Source organism: Mytilus edulis, chromosome 12 (assembly GCF_963676685.1).
Source record: "Mytilus edulis chromosome 12, xbMytEdul2.2, whole genome shotgun sequence".
Taxonomy (NCBI): domain Eukaryota; kingdom Metazoa; phylum Mollusca; class Bivalvia; order Mytilida; family Mytilidae; genus Mytilus; species Mytilus edulis.
This window is the reverse complement of record NC_092355.1, coordinates 16,238,204-16,252,396: the sequence shown is the minus strand read 5'-3', so window position 1 is coordinate 16,252,396 and position 14,193 is coordinate 16,238,204.

Genomic DNA, 14,193 nt, shown 5'->3' with positions numbered 1-14,193 from the left:
TTTAGCCCCTAATAATAGATAAACCTTATACCTCAATCGAAAGCTGATTTAAAGAGGAACAAAATGTATATTGTCAATATGTTTCGCAACGAAAATTAGAAGACCTAAATGCCAAAATACGCGTCAAAATTAAGAAATAGCCAATTTTGAATAATGAAATGGATATTTTGAATAATGGAATGGACTGCTGCGACCCTTTAGCCCCTAATTATAGATAAACCTTATACCTCATTCCGAAAGCTGATTACAAGAGGAACAAAATGTATATAGTCAATATGTTCCGCAACGAATATTAGAGGACCTAAATGATCAAATTACGCGTGAAAATAAAGAAATAGCCAATTTTGAATAATGAAATGGTTATTTTGAATAATGAAATGGACTGCAGCGACACTTTAGCCCCTAATTATAGATAAACCTTATACCTCATTCGAAAGCTGATTACAAGAGGAACAAAATTTTTATAGTCAATATGTTCCGAACGAATATTAGACCCAAATGCCAAAATACGAGTGAAAATTAAGAAATAGCCAATTTTGAATAATGAAATGGAAATTTTGAATAATGGAATGGACTGCTGCGACCCTTTAGCCCCTACTTATAGATAAAACTTATACCTCATTCGAAAGCTGATTCCAAGAGGAACAAAATGTATATTGTCAATATGTTCCGCAACGAATATTAGAAGACCTAAATGCCAAAATACGCGTCAAAAATTAAGAAATAGCCAATTTTGAATAATGAAATAGATATTTTGAATAATGGAATGGACTGCGGCGACCCTTTAGCCCCTAATAATAGATAAACCTTATACCTCATTCGAAAGCTGTTTACAAGAGGAACAAAATGTATATTGTCAATATGTTCCGCAACGAATATTAGAAGACTTAAATGCCAAAATACGCGTGAAAATTAAGAAATAGCCAATTTTGAATAATGAAATGGATATTTTGAATAATGGAATGGACTGCTGCGACCCTTTAGCCCCTAATTATAGATAAACCTTATACCTCATTCAAAAGCTGATTACAAGAGGAACAAAATGTATATAGTCAATATGTTCCGCAACGAATATTATAACCTAAATGCCAAAATAAGCGTGAAAATTAAGAAATAGCCAATTTTGAATAATGAAATGGATATTTTGAATAATGGAATGGACTGCGGCGACCCTTTAGCCCCTAATTATAGATAATTCTTATACCTCATTCGAAAGCTGATTAAAAGAGGAACAAAATGTATATAGCCAATATGTTCCGCAATTAATATTAGAAGACCTAAATGCCAAAATACGCGTGAAAATAAAGAAATAGCCAATTTTGAATAATGAAATGGATATTTTGAATAATGGAATGGACTGCGGCGACCCTTTAGCCCCTAATTATAGATAATTCTTATACCTCATTCGAAAGCTGATTAAAAGAGGAACAAAATGTATATAGCCAATATGTTCCGCAATTAATATTAGAAGACCTAAATGCCAAAATACGCGTGAAAATTAAGAATTAGCCAATTTTGAATAATGAAATGGATATTTTGAATAATGGAATGGACTGCGGTGACCCTTTAGCCCCTAATTATAGATAAACCTTATACCTCATTCGAAAGCTGATTACAAGAGGAACAAAATTTTTATAGTCAATATGTTCCGCAACGAATATTAGAAGACCTAAATGCCAAAGTACGCGTGAAAATTAAGAAATAGCCAATTTTGAATAATGAAATAGATATTTTGAATAATGGAATGGACTGCGGCGACCCTTTAGCCCTAATAATAGATAAACCTTATACATCATTCGAAAGCTGATTACAAGAGGAACAAAATGTATATTGTCAATATGTTCCGAAACGAATATTAGAAGACCTAAATGCCAAAATACGCGTGAAAATAAAGAAATAGCCAATTTTGAATAATGAAATAGATATTTTGAATAATGGAATGGACTGCGGCGACCTTTTAGCCCCTAATTATAGATAAACCTTATACATCAATCGAAAGCTGATTACAAGAGGAACAAAATGTATATAGTCAATATGTTCCGCAACGAATATTAGAAGACGTAAATGCCAAAATACGCTTGAAAATTAAGAAATAGCCAATTTTGAATAATGAAATGGATATTTTGAATAATGGAATGGACTGCGGCGACCCTTTAGCCCCTAATTATAGATAAACCTTTTACCTCATTCGAAAGCTGATGACAAGAGGATCAAAAAGGATATAGTCAATATGTTCCGCAACGAATATTAGAAGACCTAAATGCCAAAATACGCGTGAAAATTAAGAAATAGCCAATTTTGAATAATGAAATGGATATTTTGAATAATGGAATGGACTGCGGCGACCCTTTAGCCCCTAATTATAGATAATTCTTATACCTCATTCGAAAGCTGATTAAAAGAGGAACAAAATGTATATAGCCAATATGTTCCGCAATTAATATTAGAAGACCTAAATGCCAAAATACGCGTGAAAATTAAGAAATAGCCAATTTTGAATAATGAAATGGATATTTTGAATAATGGAATGGACTGCGGTGACCCTTTAGCCCCTAATTATAGATAAACCTTATACCTCATTCGAAAGCTTATTTCGAGAGGAACGAAATGTTTATAGTCAACAAGTTCAGCAACGCATATTAGAGAAGTAACGAACGACCTAAATATCGAAATACGCTTGATCATTAAGAAATAGCTTACGTATTTTGAATAATGGAATGAACTACTTCAACCCGTCAGTCCCTAATAAAGGCAAATTTTATATTCCAAATTAACGCTTATTAATAGAGGAATAAACTGAGTATAAACAATATGTGCCGGAATGACCATAAGACGGGTTACGGAGTACCTAAATGCCAAAATACGCATGAAAATTAAGAAATAGCCAATTTTGAATAATGAAATGGATATTTTGAATAATGAAATGGACTGCTGTGACCCTTTAGCCCTTAATTATAGATAAACATTATACCTCATTCGAAAGCTTATTACGAAAGGAACAAAATGCTTATAGTCAACAAGTTCCGCAACGCATATTAGAGAAGTAACAAACGACCTTAATATCGAAATACGCTTGAACATTAAGAAATAGCTTATTTTGAGTAATGGAATGGACTACTACAACCCTTCAGTCCCTAATAAAGGCAAATTATATAATCCAAATTTAAGCTTATTGATAGAGGAATAAACAATATGTGCCGCAATGACCATTAGAGGGGTTACGGGGGACGTAAATGTCAAAATCCGCGTGAAAAAAAAGAAACAGTCAATTTTGAATAATGAAATGGATATTTTGAATAATGGAATGGACTGCTGGGACCCTTCAGCCCTTAATTACAGACCTACCTTTTACCTCATTCGGAAGCTTATGAAAAGAGGAACAAATGGTATATAGTCAATTTATTCCGCGCAGTAACAAGGGACTAAAAATCGAAATACGCGTGAACATTTTGAGGGTAATTTCTGCTGTGACCGCACCTAAAAATCCGAAAATCTTGCACGCTCGTTGACGAGGTTAAGAGGGCAAATCGTTGTTGGTTGGGTTTGAAGGGAAAAAGTCGGGGTTGGTGTCGTGGGAAAATGTAATTTTGTGGAAAAAAGAAAATACACCAAAACAAATCCACAGATAGAATAAACACAATGGATTGTAAGATTACAAATATGTCTGATCAGAGAGTTAATGGCGCAAGAGGTAGAAATTTTGGAAAATACTGATGAGGAAACCCTAAAATGGCGAGAAGTAGGTCAGGACTCACCCTGGACTGTCAAAGACATTTAAAATGTTGACATGAAGTGTTGGTTCTCAAAAGTTTTAACCTTGTGCTGTAAAGAGAAAAATATCCGCACTTGGGATGTGAAAGACTAAACAAGCAGCTGACCACCGTCTGGACAAAGAGAGAGACCGATGGAGCTGTGCAAATCGTGAGCTATGAGATAAAAAAAACAGGCGCACAGGGTATAATTACCACGACTTTTATATTTTTGATAAAAATGGTATGATTGGAAGTGTGAGAATATGTTGTTTATGCCTGAAAATCGGGTATTTGGCAAAACTTTTAGGAATTTTGGTCCTCAATGCTCTTCAACTTCGTACTTATTTGGCCTTTTTTTTTTTTTTTTTAACTTTTTTGGATTCGAGCGTCACTGATGAGTCTTTGGTAGACGAAACGCGCGTCTGGCGTATATACTAAATAAGTCCTGGTATCTATGATGAGTTTATTTAAACCATTGAATTGGGGATGGTGGGCAAAACCTAAAAGGAACATTTTGACAGATCCTCGCTGAAACTGGACATGGGTTGCTGCATCTGATCTTTATGGTCGTAGTAGTTTTTGAGGCAAACTCGGCATCATCGATCTGTTCATCATCAGCTAAAGCAGAGCTGACACATTGTTCAACCAAGGACTTTTTGGACTGGGCCAATCGCAAAGTATCGTGGTGCTTCTTTTTCTTTTTGGTTACATGCCTAGAAATTAGTGTGAGATCCATTACGGTGGTAGCATTCAAGCAAGATAGAAATCCAAGAGGAAGGGTGGCTATAACACCTGTGCCGGTCAAAGCTGAACCCAGGGTACTGCTGGTTAACACAACACTACCCACAGAACAAGCGCCCAGCGTTACAGATACAGCTTTGTCCAGACGTACATAGGCGTTAAAGATAGTTTGATACCTTCAATTTCTGTATCGAGTTGATTCTACACACGTTCGACTATAGTCGCCGGTACCCAGAATCTAAATCGTTCATTTATTTTATAGGAGCATACCGAGGAGGGGAATGTTTTTGAAGAGGCTGTTACCCTCCAAATATAAGATCAGACCAGCTCCGTCGTGGAATTGCTGACCACGCTTCAAGTAGAGTCCATACCCATAGGTTATCCGGGGGTTTGAGGATTTGAGGTAGAGACCGTTGACACTGGGATTCACTGTGCAAACGCAGCCACCACGCTCAAGGTACAATCCAGACCTTAAGGCCTTGTTGACGGCTTCACCACCCAAACCGCTCAAGGCTCCAACACCCAAGGCTGGTAGAATGGTATTTTGCTATCATGGGGAGTGCCCTCATTGCCAGCCCTGCCAACATGGGTAGATATCCACCTACTTGTTGCTTTTACCTTCATTTGGGTGGTACTCAGCTTCCGATTCATTCCATCAGTAACTTTTTGGGAGAGGCTTGGTAGTCTTTTGAACCTTTAGAGAGGTGAGCCAGCTTTGCGTGGGACAAACGAATGAAGACTTGGCAGCCCGTTGTAGTTTATTATGTTGACCTTTTGTCAAGTTCAAACCATGTTCGTGATAAGTCATTTATTCATACCTATCGATCGATTTGCATACCGTCTTAGTCGTTGAGGTATGTTTGCATGCGATTGCTGGTTCGCAAGATCACTGACAAGTATACTAGGTTCTTGGGGGTTTGAATGATTTTCATACCAGGACCGTCTGCGGAAAAAAAAGCTGTAGATGGAAGACTGCTGTAATACCATTTACATAACTTCCATGGCTGATATAGTACGGCGGCTTTGTGAAAAATTGGGCACATCCTGCTACAAGCATGAAATTTTGCACAGACCTTCCTAAACTATTTTTCTTTTATTTCAGATAGTGAGGTATTTGAAAAAAATGTCCCACTTCCGGAAAAATCCAAAATGGCGGACATCATACTTTAATTAGCCCAATACCGAAGGCTAGTATGTGAAAAGACGTTATGAACATGCTACTATCATGAAATTTGGTAAAAACCTTTGTTATGTACTCCTTTGGATATATGATATACATTAGACGTCTTCAAAACCCTACGTCCAGTAAAATCCAACATGGTGGACATTGTACTAAAATAAGCTTTCTTTTAGGGAGGGTAATTGAAATGTATTTTAAACTATTGCTACTATCAATATATTGTGCAGGAACCTTTCTTTGCTGCTTGTCATGGATACAATGTATAAGACATATTTCTTTAAAACCCTACTTCCGGATATATCCAATATGGCGGACATAGAAATATTGATAGTATTTCATTTTAATATTTAACTTTTTTCCAAATGTAAAGAAAATGTTTTTTAGCTGGTCACTAAATTTTTGGCTTTAAGTCATCCTCAAAACCACTAATTTTATTCAGCATTATATGTTTAAATACAAAGTTAACACTTCCGGGGAAAAAAAAACCAATATGGCGTAAATTACAAAGATGAGTACTCAATCCATATCTTCGATGAAGAGTTTTGGATAGATTGATTAAAACAGAATAAAATCACTAAAGTTCTTAAACATCTTTAAAATGACTATTTTATGGCCGCAAATACAATTGAGAATGGAAATGTTTATTCACATGTTTATTCACAATCGGAGAACTTATTTTCCAAATTTACAAAGATCGTGGTATTTTTTTTTTACATCTATAATGTACAAGCTCCTGATCAGATGAAGAGGCCTCACAAAGAGTTGTCCAAAAGGGTTCCCATGGATCATATTTTTCCATTCGCCATTCATAAGCGTCTTGACTAGTTAGCATAGAAACAAATACAAAGTTTGTTACTCATTCGCACCCGCCATGGTATAATGAACGTTTTATACTTGGTGAAAAAGACTAGACCAAGTCGTGGGAATAGCCTCCATAAGTATTTCCTATTCCAAAAACACATGTTTTCTTGCTTTGTTAACCCCATCTAATAAGTTTGTTCGATCTTACAACAAAACCACGGATCGTTCTATCAACGACATGGTTAAATCCATATCTGGAGACGTTGGGTATCAATCATCATTTTAAATGAGAGAGTCACATCTTCAAAAATCATCCATGTCCCAAACGCAGTCCCTTCTCCAGCAAACTGTAATCTCTCAATGCCGAGTGTATTTGAAAGGTCATGGATAGATATTTATCTGAAGCTTTTCTCACTTCCAAATTATAGCCAAAGTTCGTCTGCCCCTATTTCACTGAATAGCGTAACAGCAATGACAGCAACATCAGTATTGACTGTTCGAGCCATGACTCAGTTAAAGTCTGTGTTTCACTGCATCAGACACATGCATCTTGATTCAAGTGTCAGCCTCTTCGTCTGAACATGGTGCTAAGCTTGAAACATCATCATGTGGTAGATAACACAAAACATCCTGAGTAAGTGTTGCTACAACTACCTTTTCCTCAAAATCGTTTGAGCAATCTGTTGCGAATGAAAACTTAAAAGTTCTTTCTTATTGTCGTCATCTATCAGAACACTTTGCCAATTTTGAGGATTTTGTTAGGACTCTTGGTTCGTCTGTGTATTCCCCTTCCCCTAAATGTAGCTCTTGCTTCTTATAAAAAATGCTCCTGATATTATAGTTTATCTACCTCGTGATGTATTTCAAGTTTATCACCATGTTCACATTAAGAGGCTGCGATTGAATCATGTTGCATGTGTCTGATGTGATGAAACACGAACTTGCACGAGTCATGATTCGAATAGTCGTTACTGATGATGCTGTCATTACTGTTTTGCTATTCCGTGACAGGGGTAGACGAACTATGGGTTGTGGTTTGGAGGGCAAAAAGCTTTTGATAAATATATATCAATGACCTTTCAAATGCACCTGGCAATGAATGATTACAAACACTTATTGTGATCCATGTCTTTACCGGTTGTGATATAGTTTTATGATTGCTTGAAAAGGAACAAAATGTGGGCGACATTGATGGCAATTTGAAGATGTGAATTTAACATAAAGAATGATGATTGATCAGCATAAATCACCGATGTTTAACTGTAAGATCACACACACATATCAGATGAGGTTAACATGGTTAACGATTCAAGAAACTAACTATTTGCGCAAAAGGGAAGACTAATTGAGGGTATTCCCTCAACTTGGTCTAGACTTTTCCAGCATGTAAAACGTGCAATATACTAAGGCAGGTGTTTAGGGGGGCGAGCTTGGAATTGGCTCTTATGCTACCCAGTTCAGGCGCTAATGGATGGCGAAGGGACAAAGAGGATCACTTATTAATAACTCTTTCTAAGGCCTCATCCTTTTGGCAGAAGCTTGTACATTGTGGATGTACTGGGGAATGCGGTTCAATGCAAAAGATTCTACATCCTAAGCATCAGAAACAAAAGCCATACAATCTACAGTTTAAGTGGACACATACTTCAACAAGTCAAGCATGACCCGTACCTAGGCCTAAATATTTCGGAAGACCTCAAATGGACCACCCACATATTAAACGTGGCAAAGAAAGAAAATTCAATTCAACGTTAGGCTTTCAAAGAAGAAACTTGTAATACTGCCAACAAGATTGAAAAAAAAAAAACAGCTAACATTTCGCTCGTCAGATCAACGATGGAATATGGAGCCATAGTATGGGACCCATACACGGTAACAAACACAAATAAGCTAGAAAGGATACAACGTCAAACGGCAAGATTCATCACCATATATTACAAGTCAATAGAGGACGGTTGTGTCTCCAATATGATTGCCAAACTGGAACTACAAGACCTCTTTAAAATTGCAAAACGAACAAGCTAGAAGTTGAAGTTTATGTACAAAGTGGTTCAGGGGCTGATTCCCGTTATTGAACCAGACGAATTTCTAACAAAAAGCACGTCCTAAGAGAAACATAACTGCCAAGAAGTTCGAAGAATACCACGCAACAAATATTGTGGAAAATAAGTTAGAATCACTCTTAGTGTTTTGACATTCCACTAAGCAAAACACCACAATACTCAAACTCACTCTTTGAAAAGACAGTGATCGCGTCGAATCAGCTACACAACACTGTAGACTAAGTGCGCGCATCAAGCGTAGAGAGTGTCAGATCTGCTCTTAATGCTCGTCAATATATCTGCGCGCTCTCTCAAACCGTTATATTAAATCCAGAATTGGTATCGACAATGTATTCATTTTTTTTCGAAATATTCTTTATAAAGCACAAAGGTGTCAGTTTTCACCTCAGAAACTAACAAAACCCTTGAATAGACTTATTAAGAAGGGATATAGTTACGATACTCTTGTCAGGTCATTAAAGATTGCATATTTTGGCGTTAATATTGATTCACTTATAGGGTCTTTGCATCGGAACTAAACACATTTATAAAAAAAAACAGTTGTAGGCATGACACGGGTTATGTTCTTCTCATACATGTTATGGTGGTATGATACTAAACCCTAACGGGAAGGATTGTGCCTGATGTTCATATTATGAAATCATAATCTTTCAGTCAGTTTAATTGAAGATTGGAGCTGGCATGTCAGTTAACTGCTAGTAGTCTGTTGTTATTTATGTATTATTGTCATTTTGTTCATTTTCTTTGGTTACATCTTCTGATATCAGACTCGAATTTCTCTTGAACTGAATTTAAAAATTTCTCGCTACATTGGATACTTGTTGGTGACCTTCTGTTGTTGTTTTTTCGGTCGGGTTGTTGTCTCTTTGACACATTCCCCATTTCCATTCTCAATTTTATATACAGATACAAATACAGAGGATGTCGCGGTCGTTGTTAATGTGGAAAATCGGGTCTCCCCTGCACTGCTTTGTTTTCATGTGATGGTGACAATGAATGAATATGTTTTTTTTAGCCAAAATAGTAGTAATTTGATTTTTTTAAAGTGTTTTAGTAATTTTATTTTGTTTTAATCAATCTATCTAAAACTCTAAATCAAAGATGTGGATTGAGGACTCATTTCCTAAATCTACACCATATGTTTTTTTTTTACCGCAAGTGTTATTTAAAAATTTAGATCAGAATAATTAAGTGGTTTTGAGGACAACTAGAAAACAAAGTTTAATGACAAGCAACAAAACCCAAAACAAAAGCATTTTCTTTTTATTTTGAAAAAAGTTGAATATTAAAATAGAAAATAGATATTTCTATGTCCGCCATTTTGGATATTACCGGAAGTAATGTTTGTAAAGAGATATTTCTTATACATTGTATCCACGAGAAGCATAAAAGAAAGGTTTGCTGCACAATGTAATGATAGTAGCAATACATTAAAACACATTCCATTTACCCTCCCTAAAAATAAGCTTAATCTAGTAGTATGTGCGCCATGTTGGTATATACCGGAAGTAGGGTTTTTGAAGACAATTAATCTCTATCATATAGCCAACGGTAGTAGATAACAAAGGTTGGTACTTAATATTATGTTAGTAGCATGATAATAACACCTTTTCACATATTAGCCTTCGATATAGGGCTGATTTAAGTATGATAACCGCCATTTGGATTTTACCGGAAGTGAGACATTTTTTCAGATGTCTCCGTTTCTGAAATGAAAGAGTAATAGTTGTGGAAGGTCTATGCCAAATGTCATGCTTGTAGCAGGATGTGTACAAATCGTCTGAAATATACGTGTAGCCGCCGCACTAATATCACTATTCCCAAGAATGCTGTTGATTCTGATGATATTTATAATGTGCTCCCCTTCTTGTATAGCCGTTTGTGATCAAACCGAACGTGTAAATCTGCCACTTGAATCCCAAGACGGTGTTGATGCTATTGACAACGTTGATAGAGTCTGGCGAAAGTCAGCGTTGCTCTTAGGGTCGCCCAGTTGGCATCGATGATGATCTTCATTTTGTGTTTGTTGAGCCGTAGCTTCCGCTGGATTTCATTGTTGATGTCTTTAATGTCATAGTAACATGTGCTCAGTGCGATAGAAAACCAGTTGGTACCATCGCCGGGAGAGTAGCAGAAGAAATTGTTACCTGTATGCATATGAATGTTATGGATAGAGTTATTGGTTTCCAGGTTCACCAATGGTATCTCGTAGGTCTTGGATTCCTTGAGTTGCAGTGGGGTTGAATCGGGTAAGGATTTGGCTATCGTTTCTAGAAACGATGAAAGAAAACCCATGCTTGGGGTTGGGGTTTTTATCAATTTGCTTGAACCATGTGTTATCGATTTATTTATGGTACACCATTGTCACATATATTTGCTTCCACTCTTCGATACCGTCATACTTAAGCTGTTTAATTACCTTCACCACGATTGCATATACTTTGGCAGGGCGGCTGGTAAAGAGGGGTTATTTGAAGGTGAATTTTATCCATTTTTTTTTTAACTTTTGTACACGACATTCATCTTCTGACCATCGGATTCAAACTGCAGGATTCTGTCGGAAATCACAAGTGCAAATACCTCGGTGTTTGCAGGTACTTTGCGCTCGAACTCGATCAGGATCTGAATGTCAACGCTCGACTCTTTCAACCGCTCGTACTGGTGACTCACATCAATGACAAGAAGTGGGTACAGTTCGACGAAATCGGAGAGGTTAATGTTGAAGTCGTTTTTTTAAGAACTGCGACTTTCCTGTAAACTCTGGCGATCTTTGTTTGTGTGAAACTCGCATTGAAGTCTTCCGCCGGGTAGCGTTCTGCGATGAGAGTGACGTAGATAGTTCGCAACTGGCAGTGGTCGAACACGATTGCATTTTGAGTCTGATCGTACTACGATGATGTATCTCGGTTTCTCCCGACCGCTCTTGGCAGACAAACACCAGTGAAACTGTAAGTTTAGGGTAACACTTGTAGAATCACACTGTCGTATTCGGAAACCACAATCGATCTTACTCTTGCTCTGGATGGTCTTGTGCAACCGCAGTTTTTTTTTCATCGGAAGGAAGGAAGGACGTGAGGAACAAACCAAGATATCTTACTCAGGTTGATATTCGCCACGTCCACAGGTTGATTTTTGCCACGTCGTTGACGGCAGTAGCAGTATGGCATTGTCGTCCGAGTCGCGTACGAGTGACAATTTGTGCTTGATCCATACACAATCTTGTTGTAATCGTCTGCAAAGCCGAAAATGTGTCTCGGAGGTATGGTGAATGAAAACGATCCTTTGTTGGCGGGCTTGGTGATAATAATTAATATACCCATGACCTGCTGCAAACCCTCTGTTTTCGGCCCCGGCTTCGGTAGATGGTTCTTTGTACCACAGCTAGTTGAATCCTTGGAATTAGGAGAAATTGTTGGGATAAATCAACATTCCCATTACGATGATTGCAACGACTGGGATGTTCGATCAGCTAGCTTGAGAGCTTGCATTAATTGTAACTGATGGTCTTAAAGAGATACATGATCCCATTAAGAATGAGAGACACTAGATCTGCATAAGCAGATGCACTACCGTCGTTATTGTACAGTCACCCCTCTACCAAGAGATAATTTTAAGCGGGATGGAGGAACAAGTCTTGGGTTTCGATGTTGATTCGGATCTCACCTGGATTATTCAGGTTGGCACCAGCTTGAGCTTTGTATTCGTGAACCTGATATTCTTGGAGACTTTCGTCGAAGGCCAACCCTTCGGTGGTTATAAGGATGTTGGACATTATGTATTTATTTAAAGCGCTGCACGAAGTCGTGGATGGTACCAATGCAAGAACCGGAGATCATGTTGTTCAACTTGGTTTGCTGCGGTTTGCTGCGTTTAACACTGGACTGTTGAGTGAACATTCTGCGGTTTTAGGGGCGGGTAACTTTATCAACCACGTAGTCTACGGCTTTGGTGCCCCTTTTGCAACACCTTTCATGGCTGCATTGGTGTTTGCACTCACGGCCTTACTTCCTGTGGTTTTGGTGGCAGATGAAGTAAACATGTATCCAGCCAAACTGGCGATTGTTTCAAACAGTCCTCTACCACCGTATGCGTACTTTCAGGCGTAACCGTTCTTGATTTGCAACATTTACTTATAGGATGCTATGATGAAGCGCCATATATTCTTCGATGCTGATATGTCTACCCTTTTTCATAGCATGGAAAATCGATACAATTTCGTTGCTCACACCATTATTTCCTGCTCGGTAAGCTGCAGCACACAGTTCCAAGCGATCGAGAAGCTGCTTGAAGTTGAAAAAAAAGCACGGTTTGCAGCTCAATGCCAAACTTATACTTCTGGTAGATGTGGGACACGATTCCCTTCCACTTGTAATTCTTATTCGCCTTCGGGGTTTTTGAAAGGATGGAATTGCCTTTATACATAGTACCGGAACTTTTAAGCATCTCTGCATAGTCGTCAGGGTCGTTGAGCTCGAACGATTATGGTTTCTTTTTCACCATGACTTCCCAGCAGCCAAGGGTTCCTTTGTACTTCACTCTATCCATAAAAAAACATTATCGCCGTCAAAAGTAACTAGTGAGCTTCCGATGAAGATACCAACGTTTGCAGATCGCGATCCAAAGGCGTGGTCGGCGGCAAAAGTCATACTGAGCTGCAAATGCTGCTGTGCTCGAGCTCCGAGGACGGTGTCTGTAGGTGGTGCAATGAGTAGTGGGTCGGCAAACTCTGGCGGTGGTGAGGGGATGGCTGGCTGGCACTGTTGCAGGAAGGTCTGCCATATTTTCGGTGATCTGTGAAGCTGCCTCTCGCTGAGCCTCAACCACAGGCTTGAACACCTTTTAAAGGTCCCGGCTAAGTTCAGTCTTGTCGAGACGATGCTGCATATAACTGGCTTGAATCTTCCGTTTGGTGTCTTGCAACTTACGTCATTTATCTAATAGATCGAATGCTGTTGCACGCCCCTAAGCGTTTGTCTGAACGCCCTAATTTATGAGTTGCACATGAAGGTATTACACAGCTGATACGGATCCCTTTTCTTCGATAGATTCACGTGTCATGGGTATGTGCACTGGTGGCCTCAAATCGTCTTGACAGGGCATTGGGATTGAGAAAATTGCTCCACCTTACCATAATGGTGGAGGTCCATGCGTTGAAATCAACTCCACCGCTTTAGATCGGGTGAAGGATCACGCAACTGCATTTTCAACATATGCTCCTCATATCGACTGGAATCCACTCACAATTGCATTTGCAGGGCCATTCGAACTTGCAGGGCTGGGTTCCTCTGTGTCCAGATATTCATCATACTTAAAGAAATATTCGAGCTGATCCATTCTTTATCTTATACCGCATAGAACTCATTTAATTTGCATCGATATTTTCCATTTGCCTTGGACCAGCAATGCTTAAACAGAGCTTCAAACTGTTTCTTGGTGAGATCGTTGCAGTGATTGCGTCGGATGTGGTCGATATTCTTAGCGTTCTGCTGGAAGAGGCAGGAGAAGTAGGTATTCTCTCGGATCTACTGCCTGGGCAGTGTGAAGAAGTTCTGGCACAGGTAGAAACAATCGTCGTTGTCTTCACACGTGTTCTGTTTTCTCAACATCGTCGAACACCATGAGGTTCACCATGAGGTTCTTGCGGTTGGGGTCAAGT